The 15,239-nt window shown below is 41.3% G+C and overlaps 1 protein-coding gene across 1 annotated transcript in view; it reads left to right on the forward strand.

Annotated features, from left to right (window-relative positions):
- The window catches only part of FAM3B (FAM3 metabolism regulating signaling molecule B), a 68,657-nt gene that overhangs the window by 29,118 nt on the left and 24,300 nt on the right, over positions 1-15,239 (forward strand). The gene's annotated exons all lie outside the window — the stretch shown is intronic.

Raw genomic sequence — 15,239 nt, forward strand, 5'->3', positions numbered from 1 at the left:
CCCAGGTCTCCCGCTTTGCAGGCAGAATCTGAAACTGACTAGGCAACAAGTCTGTCCCAGGAGAGAAAGGCATGTCCTGGACTTCAGCCAGAGGCTAGGGGCATCCGAGGGGAGCTGAGAAAGCCTGCTGTGCCCACGGTGGGGTGGGGACACATGGATTGTCTCTCGTGGTTTTATGTGTCACATGTTGAGCTTCCGTTTGACAGCAGTCAGCACAGAACTCAAGGCTTCCCTGGCGGCACTAGTGGTAAAGAACCTACCTGTCAATGTGGAAGATGTAAGAGATGTGGGAGTTCAGTCCCTGGATCAGGAAGATCCCCTAGAGAAGGATATGGCAACCCACTCCAGTATTCTTGCTGGAGAATCCCATGGACAGAGGAGCCTGGCAGGCTCCAGTCCATAGGATCAGAGTCAGACATAACTGAAGCAAGTAAGCACGCTTGCACACACACAGCACAAACTTCAGAATGTATTTTGCACTCTAGCCCTTCAAAATCAGGGAAACACCAAAACTCAGGACATAGCTGTCCTTGCATTTGGGTTTTGAGTCTCACCCTCCTGAATAAAGTCAGTGTCATCTCTCCCTGCAGCTCACACCACTTGCTCAACTCAGTCCAGGTTCCCTGCAACTGCCTTACCCTTAATAGCCCACTAATCCCTGGCACTTGGAACACGCCTAGCCCATCGTGTTCCATGGCTAGAGCTGCATAACAAAGTACACAGACAGTGCAGCTTAAGCAACAGACATTCATTCTCTCACACTCTGGAAGCCAAACCTCAAGATCAAGGTGTGGGCAGGGCTGGTTCCTTCTGGGGCTGCTAGGGAATGTCTGTCTCAGGTTCTCCCCTTGACTTGCAGATGCCATTTTCACCCTGGGTCTTCACGTCACCTTCCCTGCTTGTGTCTTGGTCCCAACTTCCCCTCTTTGAAAGGACACCGTTCATATTGGATTGCTGTTGTTGCTCAGTTGCTAAGTCATGTTCAATTTGTTGTGACCCCATGGACTGCAGCACACCAGGATCCCTGTTCTTCACTATCTCCTGGAGTTTGCTCAAACTCCTGTTCATTAAGTTGGTGATGCCATCCAACCATCTCATCCTCTGTCGCCCCCTTCTCCTCCTGCCTTCAATCTTTCCAGGCATCAGGGTCTTTTCCAATGAGTTGATTCTTCGCATGAGGTGGCCAAAGTATTAGAGCTTCAGCTTCAGCTTCAGCATCAGTTCTTCCAAAGAATATTCAGGGTTGATTTCCTTTAGGATTGACTGGTTTGATTTCCTTGCTGTCCAAGGGACTCTCAAGCATCTTCTCCAACACTACAATTTGAAAGCATTAATTCTTTGATGCTCCTCCTTCTTTATGGTCCAAATCTCACATCCATACATGATGATTGCTGGAAAAACTATAGCTTGGACTAGACGGACCTTTGTCAGCAAAATGATGTCTCTACTTTTTAATACACTATCTAGGTTTGTCATAACTTTTCTTCCAAGGGTCAAGTGTCTTTTAATTTCATGGCTGCAGTCACCATCCACAGTGATTTTGGAGCTCAAGAAAATAAAATCTGTCACTGTTTCCACATTGTCCCCTTCTATTTGCCATGAAGTGATAGGACCAGATTCTATGATCTTAGTTTTTGGAATACTGAGTTTTAAGCCAGCTTTTTCACTCTCCTCTTTCACCCTCATCAAGAGGCTGTTTCATATTGGATTAGGGTCACTCTAAAGAACTTGTTTTAAATGAGTCACCTCCTTAAAGGTCCTGTATCCAAATGAGGTCACATTCTGAGGTTCTTAGGATTAGTATAACATTTGACCTTTGAGGGAACACAGGGTAACCCACAACACCCAAATTAAGGATGGTTTGGGTGATTAAGTGATTACTGCAGATAAAAGAAACTGAGTGCTCCTAACCCTGAGCAGGAGGTCATTTGGAGTCATCCCATCAATTCCCCAAAAGCCAGGCCCACCCCCCTTCTTTGTTGGTTGCTTGTTGCCCAGAGCACTTGACTCATCCGCATTTTCCTCCCTCCATCTCAGTCACTTGTCTCTGCATATATCTCGTCCACCAGGAAGTGGGCAGCATGCTCAGAGAGGGGGTCAGATTCAGTTCCACATGCCTTACTCGGTCCTGGCATATCCTTTGTTCAGTATTTGTGAGTTGGGTAGAAATAGCCCCTCTACAGGTCCATCCCTTCTCCAAGCCCCATTCACTCTGCCAGTTTATTGACAAACGTTCATCCACCGATGAACCCCTGGGGGTGAGGCACTCAGTGGAGGGACCCTGACATGGAACATGTGGCTCCTGCCCAAGAAGCTGACATCACAGTTCAGGGTTCTCCACCTCAACCCCATGGACACAAGGGCCTGCTGGTTCTGTGTGGTGGGGGCCACACTGGGCATTGCAGGCTTGGCAGTTCCCCAAGCCTCCACGCACTGGATGCCATAGAGCCTTCCCCACTCCCTCTGGCTATGACAACAGCACTCATCCCAGATATTGTCACATGTCCCCAGGGTGGCATAATCCTACTCCCCACCCCATTAAGAACCACTGGTATGGAGAGAACAAGTTGGCAGAGGAGTAGGTGGACGTGGAGTACATCTCTCTCCACAGATACATCAGGAATACACCTTCAGACACAGAAGTGCATGTGGAACACCAGCTGAGAGCCAACAGGAGTACCTGACCTGTGGAAAAGAATATATAGAACCATGCAAAACTCAGTAGCATGAAGGAACTATGGGGGAAAACTGGAGTGTTAGTAGGACTGGACCTCAGCGGGTGGGGGACTGAAGCAGGGGTCTGATCCCCACATCAGGTTAGTTGTCTGAGTCAGAGGAGAGACATTTAGGGCTGAGAGTGAAAAAGCTGATCTGTGGCATCCTAAATGGAATGAGAATCAGACAGTCCTTGCCACAGCCATACATACCCTGGACAGGGACGCAGGTCCTCTGGAAGACACAGCGGCTAGGAGCTGGAGTTTAGGGATTGTGGAGCAATCCCAGGGGAAGGGCTACTGATGACTATGGAGAGACGGATTGAGGGGATGTGAGGTAAGAGATTGTGGAGAAAAGCTGGGCAGCCATAGGAGCAAGGCGAAACTGCTGAGTCACATGTAGTGGGTGGAGCCATCACCATAGGCTTTCTCTCCCCACACGCCAGCACTGGCAGCTGAACAATAGAGAGGCTGGCCTGTCAAACGCCTGATGCACTGAACTACAGAGCAGGACCCCACCCATGGTGTGCCTTTAAGTGCCTGATGCGCCGATTTACAGAGTAGGACCCCAGTCAGAGGGGCCCCCTCTGTGTGCCTGATGCACCAAACAACAGAGAAGGACCTCAGGGAAGGGAGCCCTCTAAGTGTCTGAATGGGCAGAGTTATGGAGAAACAATGGCCAAAGAGGCCTTCTGATCGCCAGCTACAAGAGGCTCTGATAGAGCCATAACTCCTGCGGTGGAGGCAGTCTGTGTCCCTGCACACTTGGTGCCGCCAGGGTCGCCTCAAGCCAAGCAGCTGCACTGCCTTCATGTTCAACTCTCACTGGGGCAGAGCTGCCACAGGCAAAAAAAAGTCTTTCATCCATGTGCACAGGGTCTCTTCGGTCGTGTCTGACTCTTTGTGGCCCTGTAGACTGCGGCCTGCCAGGCTTGTCTGTCAGGGAAGGGGTTCTCCAGGCAAGAATACTGGAATGTATTGACCAATACTGGTTGCCATACCCTTCTAGAGCACTGTGTTTCCTGCTGCCCTAGCCGCCAACTCCCCTGAGTTACCTGGTGCTGCCAGAACCCCTGAAACCCAGGCAGCTTCACGACCTCCACACCTGGCCCTCACAGGGGCAAACCCAAGTGCTCCAGGCAAGCCTCAGGAGCAAACCTCAGTGGATGACCCACATGCAGAGGTGGAAATAAAACCACAATTTAAACCCAGGGGCAGTATGGCTAAGGAAAAAGACCCAAAAACCTTCCCACCAGCTGTACAAGCTGCAGACAAAATCCACACAATCAACTAGGCAGACTCTGTCTATGAAATATATAAAAGGGCACTGAGAGCTCCCAGAGAAGAAAACGCACTAGTTCTGATAGCTGTGGACATCGAAGGCAAGAACACACAGGAGTAGGACCAGATTACAATCTGAGCTGCCCCCACAGCAGGTACAGAGATCAGCACAGTGTTGGAGGGCATTCTAGGGAGGTGAGGTGGACTGTGACTCCAAGCGAAGGAAAGGACTCTGACAGCAGTGACTCAAGAAAAAGGTTTATTATTCTTATGTTTTCACTTGTTCTGTAGATTTTTTGGATTTTTTTCCCCTTTTATCACCCCTCTGTTGGAGTTGTTGATTTTATCGGCACTATGAAATCTAATTAAGCTTTTGAGCTTTTTTTTCCCTTCAGTCACATTTTTTATTGTTGTTATAAACCTCTACCTCTGTGTTGGGCTTTTGCAGTTCTGTGGAGTTTTCCTTTTTTAAAAAAAAAAATTTCTTTTTTCTTTTCTCTTTTTTTAATTTAAAATTTTTTAAACCTGTTATTATTTTTTTCTACATTTATACATTTGTTTGGCTTTCTTACTGTTCTTTCCCCCTTTAAGTTAATCTTTAATGTATAAAAATTTTCTTCATCTACCTTGATTTAACTTTGCATATCTATTCTTTGTATTTTTATTTCTTTCCTTTCCTCTCAACATATTTGTTACTTTTCTTTTCATTGCTTTATTTCCCACTTGGCACCTTGCTTTAGTTTTGTTTTCCAGTTTGTGCTTTAGTTAGCTTTGTTCTTATAACTAGTAAATATAATTTGGTATTTCTTTGTTCGCTGGGTCAATCTACTGTACTTTATTTTCGTTGGACTGTTTTCTCTTTGCTCATGGGTGTATATGCATATGTGTATATTTCATTATTTTAATTATTATTTGCCGGTTTTCAGACTGCCATTTGTCTGTGGTTCATCTTTGGTTTCTTATTTTTGGATATTTGTTTTAATCTCACTTAATGCCATAACAAACCACTTGTGGAATCGTCATTCCTGAAAAGAGATCAAGCCCTGAGCCTTTGGAGTGGGAGCACTGACTCCAAGACCCTAGACTACCAGAGAACTAACTCTAAGGAGTATCAAATACTGGGAACTCACATAAAGGAAACCAGTTGAATACAAGACCTGGCATCACCCAACCACCAGTAGCACCCTGTGCAGGATGCCTCATCTAAACAAAACAAAACAAAAATACAAACCCAATCATCAACAGACAGGATTACCACCTAACTCAACCTTGACCATCAGAGGAAAAACAAACAAAAACTCAGCACAAATCTCACCCTAAAAGAAACTTACACAAACCACTGGACCAACCTTAGGAGGACAGAAACCAAAAGGAAGAAAGACTTCAATCTTGAAGCCTGGGAAAGTTCAGTTCAGTCACTCAGTCATGTCCGACTCTTTGCGACCCCATGAATTGCAGCATGCCAGGCCTCCCTGTCCATCACCAACTCCCAGAGTTCACTCAAACTCACATCCATCAAGTTAATGATGCCATCCAGCCATCTCATCCTCTGTCATCCCCTTCTCCTCCTGCCCCCAATCCCTCCCAGCATCAGAGTCTTTTCCAATGAGTCAGCTCTTTGCATGAGGTGGCCAAAGTATTGGAGTTTCAGCTTCAATATCATTCCTTCCAATGAACACCCAGGACTGATCTCCTTTAAGATGGACTGGTTGGATCTCCTTGCAGTCCAAGGGACCCTCAAGAGTCTTCTCCAACACCACAGTTCAAAAGCATCAATTCTTCGGTGCTCAGCTTTCTTCACAGTCCAACTCTCACATCCATACATGACCACTGGAAAAAGCATAGCCTTGGCTAGATGGGCCTTTGTTGGCAAAGTAATGTCTCTGCTTTTCAATATGCTATGTAGGTTGGTCATAACTTTCCTTCCAAGGAGTAAGTGTTTTTTAATTTCACAGCTGCGATCACCATCTGCAGTGATGTTGGAGCCCAAGAAAATAAAGTCTGACACTGTTTTCACTGTTTCCCCATCTATTTCCCATGAAGTGATGGGACCAGATGCCATGATCTTCGTTTCCTGAATGTTGAGCTTTAAGCCAACTTTTTTCTCTCCTCTTTAACTTTCATCAAGAATCTTTTGGGGAAAGGAGACCTCAAACATAGTAAGTTTAAAAAAAAATAATGAAAAAGCAGAGAAATACTACACAAATGAAAGAAAAAACTAGAAACACAGAAGTACAAATAAATGAAGAGGAAATAGGCAAACTACCTGAAAAATAATTGAGAGTAATGATAGTAAAGATGATCAAAACCCTTGAAAACAAAATGGACAAAATGTAAGAATCAACTAATAAAGACCTAGAAGAATTAAAGGATAAACATACAGAGACAAACAACACAATTACTGAAACTAAAAATACTCTAGAAGGAATCAATAGCAGAACATCTGAGGCAGAAGAATGAATCAGTGAGCTGGAAGATAAAATGGTGGAAATAATTTCTGAAGAAAAAAAGTAAAAAGAATGAACTGAGGATAGTCTCAGAGACCTCTGGGACAATATCAAATGCACTAACATTCAAAATATACAGATCCCAGAAGAAGAAGAGAAAAAGAAAGAGTATGAGAAAAATTTTGAGGAGATTATAGTTGAAAATTTCCCCAACATGGAAAAGGAAGTAGTCAACCAAGTCCAAGAGGCACAAAGAGTCCCATACAGGATAAACCCAAGGAGAAACACGCCAAGACACAAACTAATCAAACTAACAAAGACTAAACACAAAGAAAGAATATTAAAAGCAACAAGGGAGAAGCCACAAGTAACATACAAGGGAAATCCCGTACACTTAACGGTTGATCTTTCAGCAGAAACTCTGCAGGCCAGAAGGGAATGGCAGGATATAGTTAAAGTACTGAAAGGGAAAAATCTACAACCAAGACTACTGTACCCATCTAGGATCTCATTCAAAATTGATGGAGAAATAAAAAGCTTTTCAGACAAGCAAAAGTTAAGAGAATTCAGTACTACCAAACCAGCTTTACAACAAATGTTAAAATGGCTTATATAGTCAAGAAGTACAAGAAAAGAAAAAAGATCTACAAAATCAACTCCAAACAATTAAGAAAATAGCAATAGGAGCAAATATATCAATAATTACTTTAAATGTAAATGGATTAAATGCTCTAACCAAAAGACACAGACTGGCTGAATGGATACAAAAACAAAACTCATATATGTGCTGTCTACAAGAAACCCACTTCAGACCTAAAAAACACTTATAGACTGAAAGTGAAAGGATGCGAAAATATATTCCATGCAAATGAGAAGCAAAAGAAAGATGGAATAGCAATCTTCATATCAGACAACATAGACCTTAAAATAAATATTACAAGAGATAAGAAAGGACACTACATAATGATCAAGGGATCAATCCAAGAGGAAGACATAACAATTGTAAATATCTATGCACCCAACATAAGAGTACCTCAATACATAAGACAAAACACCAACAGACGTAAAAGGAGAAATTGACAATAACATAATAATAGTAAACTTTAACACCCCACTCACATGAATGGACAGATCATCAAAACAGAAAATTAATAAGGAAACACAAGTGTTAAATGACACATTTGATGAGATGGATCTCATTGATATCTTCAGGACATTACATCCAAATACAGAAGAATACACCTTCTTCTCAAGTGCACATGGAATATTCTCCAGGATAGACTACATCTTGGGTCACAAATCAAACTTCAGTAAATTTAAAAAAATTGAAATCATTTCAAACATCTTCTCTGACCACAACGCTATGAGACTAGATATCAATTACAAGAAAAAACCTGTAAGACACACAAACACATGGAGATTAAACAACATGTCTCTAAATTACCAACAGGTTTCTGAAGAAATCAAAAGGGAAATCAAAAAGTTTCTAGAAACAAATGACAATGAAAACACGACAGCACAAAACCTAAGGGGTGCAGCAAAAGCAGTTCTAAGAGGGAAGTTTATAGCAATACAATCCTACCTCAAGAAATAAGAAAAGCATCAAATAGACAACCTAACTTTACACCTAAAACAACTGGAAAAAGAAGAAGAAGAACAACAACAACAAAAAAAAAAACACCAAAATTAGTAGAAGGAAAGAAATCAAAAAATCCAACAGAAATAAATGAAAAACAAAAGAAAGAAACAGTAGTAAAGATTAATAAAACTGAAAGCTGGTTCTTTGAGAAGATAAACAAAATTGACAAACCTTTAGCCAGACTCATCAAGAATAAAAGAGAAAACAGTCAGATCAACAAAATTAGAAATGAAAAAGGAGAGGTTACAACAGACAATGCAGAAATACAAAGGATTATAAGAGACTATTATGAACAACTATATGGCAATAAAATGGATAACCTGAAAGAAATGGACAGATTCTTAGAAAAGTTGAATCTTCCAAGACTGAACCAGGAAGAGATAGAAATTATGAACAACCCAATTATAAGCATTGAAACTGAAGCTCTGATAAAAAAAAAATCTCCCAAAAAACAAATGCCTAGGACCAGATGGCTTCACAGGAGAATTCTATCAAACATTTAGAGAAGAGTTAATGCCTATCCTTCTAAAACTCTTTCAAAAAATGGCAGAAGAAGGGACACTTCCAAACTCATTCTACGAGGCCACCATCACCCTGATACCAAAATCAGACAAAGACAACACACAAAAAAAGAAAACTACAGGCCAATATCACTGATGAACATAGATGCAAAAACGCTCAGAAAAATTTTAACAAACAAAATTCAGCAATACATCAAAAAGCTCATACACCATGATCAAGATGGGTTTAGTCCAGGAATGCAAGGATTCTTCAATATATGCAAATCAATCAGTGTGATAAACCATATTAACTAGTTGAAAGATAAAAATCATATGATAATCTCAATAGATGCAGAAAAAGCCTTTGACAAAATTCAGCACCCGTTTATGATTAAAACTCTTCAAAAAATGGGCATAGAAGGAACCTACCTCAACATAGTAAAGGCCATATATAATAAGCCTACAGCAAATTTTATTCTCAATGGTGAAAAACTGAAAGCATTCCCCCTAAGATCTGAAACAAGACAAGAGGGTCCACTTTCACCACTATTATTCAACATAGTTGTGAAAGTCCTAGCTATAGAAATCAGAGAAGAAAAGGAAATAAAAGGAATCTAGATTGGAAAAGAAGAAGTAAAGCTCTCACTGTTTGCAGATGACATCAAACTGTACATAGAAAGCCCTAAAGATACTATCAGAAAATTGCTAGAGCTAACCAGTGAATTTAGCAAAGTAGCAGGATACAAAATCAATACACAGAAATCATTTGCATTTCTATATACTAACAATGAAAAATCAGAAAGAGAAATTAAGGAATCAATCCCATTCACCATTGCAACCAAAAAAAAAAAAAATTAAATATCTAGGGATAAACTTACTTAAGGAGACAAAAGAACTGTACACAGAAATTTATAAGACACTAATGAAAGAAATCAACGATGACATAAACAGATGGAGAGAGATATTCCATGTTCCTGGGTAGGAAGAATCAATATTGTGAAAATGACTATACTACCAAATGCAATCTACAGATTCAATCTGATCCCTGTCAAATTACCAAGGGCATTTTTCACAGAGTTAGAACAAAAAATTTCACAATTCATATGGAAGCACAAAAGACCCTGAATAGCCAAAGCAGTCTTCTTGAGAAAGAAGAATGGAGCTGAAGGAGTCATCCTTCCTGACTTCAGATTATACTACAAAGCTACAGTCATCAAGACTGTATGGTACTGGCACAAAAACAGAACTATAGACAAATGGAACAAGACAGAAAGCCCAGAAATAAACCCATGCACCTATGGGTACCTTATTTTTGACAAAGGGGGCAAGAATATACAATGGGGCAAAGACAGCCTCTTCAATAAATGGTGCTGGGAAAACTGGACAGCTCCATGTAAAAGAATGAAATTAGAACACTTCCTAAAACCATACACAAAGATAAACTCAAAATGGATTAAAGACCTAAATGTTAGACCAGAACTTTAAAACTCTTAGAGGAAAACATAGGAAGAACACTCGATGTCATATATCAAAGCAAGATCCTCTATGACACACCATCTAAAGTAATGGAAATAAAAACAAAGTAAACAAGTGGGACCTGATTAAACTTAAAAGCTTTTGCGCAACAAAGGAAACTATAAGCAAGGTGAAAAGACAGCCCTCAGAATGGGAGAAAATAATAGCAAATGAAACAACTGACAAAGGATTAATTTCCAAAATACACAAGCAGCTCATACAACTCAATACCAGAAACACAAATAACCCAATCAAAAAGTGGGAAAAAGACCTAAACAGACATTTATCCAAAGAAGACATACAGATGGCTAACAAACACATGAAAAGATGTTCAACATCACTCATTATTAGAGAAACGCAAGTCAGAACTACAATGAGATATCACCTCACACTAGTCAGAATGCTGCTGCTGCTAAGTCGCTTCAGTCGTGTCCGACTCTGTGCGACCCCATAGACGGCAGCCCACCAGGCTCCCATGTCCCTGGGATTCTCCAGGCAAGAACACTGGAGTGGGTTGCCATTTCCTTCTCCAATGCACCAGTCAGAATAGCCATCATCAAAAAATCTACAAACAATAAATGCTGGAGAGGGTGTGGAGAAAAGGGAATGCTCTTGCACTGTTGGTGGGATGTAAATTGATACAGCCACTATGGAAGAAGGTATGGAGATTACTTAAAAAACTAGGAATAAAACCACCATATGACCCAGCAATTCCACTCCTAGGCATATACCCTGAGGAAACCAAAATTGAAAAAGATACTTGTATCCCATTGTTCATTGAAGCATTATTTACAATAGCTAGAGCATGAAGCCACCTAGATGCCCATGGACAGACGAATGGACAAAGAAGTTGTGGTACATATACACATGGAATACTCAGTTTCAGTTCAATCCCTCAGTCATGTCCAACTCTTTACGACCCCATGAACTGCAGCACGCCAGGCCTCCCTGTCCAACACCAACTCCCAGTTTACCCAAACTCATGTCCATTAAGTCGGTGATGCCATCCAACAATCTCATCCTCTGCCGTCCCCTTCTCCCACCCTCAATCTTTCCCAGCATCAGGGTCTTTTCAAATGAGTCAGCTCTTCACATCAGGTGGCCAAAGTATGGGAGTTTCAGCTTCAACATCAGTCCTTCCAATGAACACCCAGGACTGATCTCTTTTAGGATGGACTGGTTAGATCTCCTTGCTGTCCAAGGGACTCTCAAGAGTCTTCTCCAACAGCACAGTTCAAAAGCATCAATTCTTTTGTTCTCGGCTTTATGGTCCAACTCTCACATCCATACATGACCTACTGGAAAAACCATAGCCTTGACTAGACAGACCTTTGTTAGCAAAGTAATGTCTCTGCTTTTGAATATGCCATCTAGGTTGGTCATAACTTTCCTTCCAAGGAATAAGCGTCTTTTAATTTCATGGATGCAATCACCATCTGCAGTGATTTTGGAGCCCAAAAATAAAGTCTGTCTCTGTTTCCACTGTTTCCCCATCTATTTGCCATGAAATGATGGAACCAGATGCCATGATCTTAGTTTTCCGAATGTTGAGCTTTAAGCCAACTTTTTCACTCTCTTCTTTCACTTTCATCAAGAGGCTCTTTAGTTCTTCTTCACTTTCTGCCATAAGGGTGGTGTCATCTGCATATCTGAAGTTATTGATATTTCTCCTGGAAATCTTGATTCCAGCTTGTGCTTCATCCAGCCCAGTGTTTCTTATGATGTACTCTGCATATACATTAAATAAGCATGATGAAATATACAGCCTTGATGTACTCCTTTTCCTATTTGGAACCAGTCTGTTGTCCCATGTCCAGTTCTACCTATTGCTTCCTGACCTGCATACAGGTTTCTCAAGAGGCAGGTCAGGTGGACTGGTATTCCCATCTCTTTCACAATTTTCCAGTTTATTGTGATCCACACAGTCAAAGGCTTTGGCATGGTCAATAAAGCAGAAATAGATGTTTTTCTGGAACTCTCTTGCTTTTTCCATGATCCAGCGGATGTTGGCAATTTGGTTTCTGGTTCCTCTGCTTTTTCTAAAACCAGCTTGAACAACTGGAAGTTCACAGTTCACGTACTGCTGAAGCCTGGCTTGGAGAATTTTGAGCATTACTTTACTAGCATGTGAGATGAGTGCAATTGTGCGGTAGTTTGAACATTCTTTGACATTGCCTTTCTTTGCGATGGGATGAAAACTGACTTTTTCCAGTCCTGTGGCCACTGCTGAGTTTTCCAAAATTGCTGACATATTGAGTGCAGCACTTTCACAGCATCATCTTTCAGGATTTGATATAGCTCCACTGGAATTCCATCACCTCCACTAGCTCTGTTCGTAGTGATGCTTCCTAAGGCCCATTTGACTTCACATTCCAGGATGTCTGGCTCTAGGTGAGTGATCACACCATCGTGATTATCTGGGTCTGAAGATCTTTTTTGTACAGTTCTTCCATGTATTCTTGCCACCTCCTCTTAATATCTTCTGCTTCTGTTAGGTTCATACCATTTTTGTTGTTTATTCAGCCCATCTTTGCATGAAATGTTCCCTTGGTATCTCTAATTTTCTTGAAGAGATCTCTAGTCTTTCCCATTCTATTGTTTCCTCTATTTATTTGCATTAATCACTGAGGAAGGCTTTCTTATCTTTCCTTGCTATTCTTTGGAACTCTGCATTCAAATGGGTATATCTTTCCTTTTATCCTTTGCTTTTCACTTTTCTTCTTTTCACAGCTATTTGTAAGGCTTCCTCAGACAGCCGTTTTGCTTTTTTGCATTTCTTTTTCTTGAGGATGGTCTTGATCCCTGTCTCCTGTACAATGTCACAAACCTCAGTCCATAGTTCATCAGGCACTCTGTCTATCAGATCTAGTCCCTTAAATCTATTTCTCACTTCCACTGTATAATCATAAGGGATTTGATTTAGGTCATACCTGAATGGTCTAGTGGTTTTCCCTACTTTCTTCAATTTCTGTCTGAATTTGGCAATAAGGAGTTCATGATCTGAGCCACAGTCATCTCCCAGTCTTGTTTTTGCTGACTGTATAGAGCTTCTCCATCTTTGGCTGCAAAGAATATAATCAATCTGATTTCAGTGTTGAACATCTCATGTATTACTCAGAATGGATATTACTCAGCCATAAAAAGGAACACATTTGAGCCAGTTCTGATGAGGTGGTGAACCTAGATCCTGTTATACAGAGTGAAGTGAGTCTGAAAGAGAAAGATAAATATCATATTCTGACACATACATACAAAATCTAGAAGAATGATACTGAAGAACTTATTTACAGGTTAGCAACAGACAACCAGACATATGGACATGGGGAGAGGGGAGGAGAGGGTGAGATGTACGGAAATAGTAACATGGAAATTTACAATACCATATGTAAAATAGACAGTGGATGGGAATTTGCTGTATGGCTCAAGAAACTCAAACAGGGGCTCTGTCTCAACCTAGGGGGGTTGGATGGGGATGGAGATGGGAAGGAGGTTCAAAAGGTAGAGGATATATGTATCTTTATGGCTGATTCATGGTGAGTTTTGAGAGAAAACAACAAAATTCTGTAAAGCAATTATCCTTCAATTAAAAAAAAGAAGAACCATTGGTATAGATGGAGAGAACAGAGTTTGCCAATGTCCATGGTAATACTTTAAACAGTACGTGAACTGTGAACTTCCAAATGTTCAAACTGGTTTTAGAAAAAGCAGAGGAACCAGAGATCAAATTGCCAACATTCGTTAGATTATCAAAAAAGCAAGAGAGTTCCAGAAAAATATCTATTTTTTCCTTGTTGACTATGCCAAAGCTTCTGACTGTGTGGATAACAACAAACTGTGGAAAATTCTGAGATGGGAGTACCAGACCACCTGACCTGCCTCTTGAGAAACCTATATGCAGGTCAGGAAGTTACAGTTAGAACTGGACATGGAAAAACAGACTGGTTCCAAATAGGAAAAGGAGTACGTCAAGGCTGTATACTGTCACTCTGCTTATTTAACTTATATACAGAGAACATCATAAGAAACACTGGGCTGGATGAAGCACAAGCTGGAATCAAGATTGCCTTGAGAAATATCAATAATCTCAGATATGCAGATGACACCACCCTTATGGCAGAAAACGAAGAACTAAAGAGCCTCTTGATGAAAGTGAAAGAAGAGAGTGAAAAAGTTGGCTTAAAGCTCAACATTCAGAAGACTAAGATCATGGCATCTGGTTCTATCACTTCATGGCAAATAGATAGGGAAACAGTGGAAACAGTGACAGACTTTATTTTGGGGGATCCAAAATCACTGCAGATGGTGACTGCAGTCAGGAAATTAAAAACACTTACTCCCTGGAAGAAAAGCTATGACCAACCTAGAGAGCATATTAAAAAGCAGAGACATTACTTTGCCAACAAAGGTCTGTCTAGTCAAAGCTATGGTTTTTCCAGTAGTCATGTATGGATGTGAGAGTTGGACCATGAAGAAAGCTGAGCACGGAAGAACTGATGCTTTTGAACTGTGGTGTTGGAGAAAACTTTGAGAGTCGCTTGGACAGCAAGGAGATCCAACCAGTCAATCTTAAAGGAAATCAGCCCTGAATATTCATCGTCAGGACTGATGTTGAAGCTGAAACTCCAATATTTTAGCCACCTGATGCAAAGAACTGACTCATTGGAAAAGGCCTTGATGCTGGGAAAAATTGAAGGCGGGAGGAGAGGGGGATGAAAGATGGTTGGATGGCATCACTAACTCAATGGACATGAGTTTGGGTAAACTCCAGGAGTTGGTGATGGACAGGGAGGCTTGGAATGCTACAGCCCATAGGGTCCCAAAGAGTCGGACATGACTGAGCAACTGAACTGGACTGAACTGATGGTAGTGCTGTATGGTAATTGTGTCAGTCCCTTGGACTGCAAGGAGATCAAACCAGTCAATCTTAAAGGAAATCAGTCCTGAATATTCATTGGAAGGACTAATGCTGATGCTGAAGGTAAAGCTTCGATACTTTGGCCACCTGATGGGAAGAACTAACTCACTGGAAAAGACTGATGCTGGGAAAGGCAGGAGGAGAAGGGAACAACAGAGGATGAGATGGTTGGATGGCATCACTGACTCGATGGACATAAATTTGAGCAAGCTCCTGGTGTTGGTGATG

The sequence above is a fragment of the Bubalus kerabau genome, chromosome 2, assembly GCF_029407905.1.
Source record: "Bubalus kerabau isolate K-KA32 ecotype Philippines breed swamp buffalo chromosome 2, PCC_UOA_SB_1v2, whole genome shotgun sequence".
NCBI classification, from domain to species: Eukaryota; Metazoa; Chordata; class Mammalia; order Artiodactyla; family Bovidae; genus Bubalus; species Bubalus kerabau.